The sequence below is a fragment of the Poecilia reticulata genome, linkage group LG14, assembly GCF_000633615.1.
Source record: "Poecilia reticulata strain Guanapo linkage group LG14, Guppy_female_1.0+MT, whole genome shotgun sequence".
Taxonomy (NCBI): Eukaryota; Metazoa; Chordata; class Actinopteri; order Cyprinodontiformes; family Poeciliidae; genus Poecilia; species Poecilia reticulata.
Genome location: NC_024344.1, coordinates 1,272,850 through 1,274,920, shown reverse-complemented (window position 1 = coordinate 1,274,920; position 2,071 = coordinate 1,272,850).

Here is a 2,071-nt window from a genome sequence, read left to right as displayed (position 1 = left end):
AAAAACACAACAAACTCATTAGAAAACAGCTGTCTGAAAAAAGTCCACCCTTCCTTCCTTCATAAAAGGAAAATTTGCAGCATCATCTAAGTGCTTCAAATCCCAAACTTGATTAATTTGTTCAACAAGTGCAACAAGTGAAAACAGATTTTTGGGCATTGCCTTCAGCAAACAAATGAAGGTTAGCACAACGTCAAGAGGGACAGACATCAGCAATCACCTTTGATATGGTAACACTGTGTTGGTTTGAAATTAAACTTTCATGATAACTTCTGTCCTGCTGTCAGATGAAAGATGTCAGTTGGTCCAATTTGATGCTTTCAGTAGACGTGACTAAAGAGAGAAACTGGTCCAACCATAACTGCATAGCAGCAGCTGTTWCAGGTTACAGATACTAATGCTTCTTTTATTGAAGTCAGTCTGAAGAGATGAAAAGGAGAATTAAAAAAGGAGACGGCTTTGGAAGTCTTCATGTTTGTGACGGTAAAAATACATTAGCACAATTTCCCCTTGTTTCAGATSAAATCAAAGCAACACTCCAGGTTTGCGTTTAAGGAGAGAATGACATTATAACGTGATGTAAAGTTCAAAAAGGTTGATTTTACATCGTACCTCCCTTCAAAGAACATCTTTGGTCAGAAGTCGTACAACTCACTGATTCAGACTCTTGACTACAGAATTTCTTACAATTCTCCACAATCTCCACAATGGTAGATTTTGTCTAAGAAGGCAGATTGCAACACAGTGGGAACTTGTTTTAGGATAGCTGCCAGTCTTCCCAGTAGAGAACATCCTGGCAAATTTACTTAAAGGTGACACCATGCAGTGTGATACAAAACATTCAAGAGCTAACTCTCAATTAATAAAACATATAATAAAGAAACATGACAGCACAAATTAGAAGGTTTCTGGAACAATGTCATGTGGATAGAGGAGGAATGTTATGTGAAACTCATCACATATCAGCAAAAATACCTATTGCCAAATGTGAAGCACGTCGGTGCAGCAGTGATTATCTGGGTCTGTTTCASAGCCACCCTGTGGTGGGAACAAGGTACCAGGCTGGAACTCCACCTGAAAAAACTCAACCAAAATGTTCAGTTTTGGTGTAAGTTTGACTTTTGTATTGAAACTGTATCATCCCAATCCTTAAAATTGAAAGAGTTTCTTATTGTGACTGCATGCTATTTGCTTGTGGTATTTTARTAATTGCATCAAGTTGGTAATGTCGCTAAATAGACACATGTACATAAAATATCTGGATTCAACCTTTTACTCYGGCCTTATTTGTTTTCCACACACAAACACACTTCAATTTTCCATTCAGCAGTGCACACTAATAAGATTCTTATTATGGAAACAATAAATAGCGTGTAAATGTCTGCGTGCCCCAGTAAATTACCATGAACTGAACCCTATTAGCGGACTGTAAACTCTTGTAAACACAAACCTTGGGGGGTTTGGGCCCATTGCTGAGGAGACTGTGTGCTGGCACAAGGGGATGACACATTTAAAGCATGACTGAGTGCCTAATGCAACATTGCTTTATTGCATCTCACTAAAAAGCTTAAGTCACAATGACTCTTGGGTATTACTGAAAAACAGTAAAAATGAGAAGTGATTCATCCCACACAGTCAGCAGAGCTTTGCATGTMTATAGSAGGTCAGTTTAGGRGTTAAGACACCTTATCACCTTTGTCTGAATCTATTTTAATTCTTCATTGTTACTGAAACTCAGAGTTTGAAGTTGACCTTCAATTTAGCACCAACCTTTACATCTTTGTCCTCCTGTTTTATGTGTGATACTGTGAGAAATTGCTTTTCCATGCCACTGCCAATCCAGTCATTATGGCCTTTCAGTGATAAGCAGCCTTCTTCAGTCACTGAGCCGACCGTGCATTCGTCYGCTTGGGCAGCGTGATTGAAATATTTTCTGTGCCTCTGAGATTAATGAAGATTGGAGAGCCGTATATGGGCAGGACAATTAGTACGCTGTCAGAATTAAACACGCCGTTAATAAATGAACCAACAGAGCCTCTTTTTTAAGCTACGTGTCTCATCAAGGGCGCAC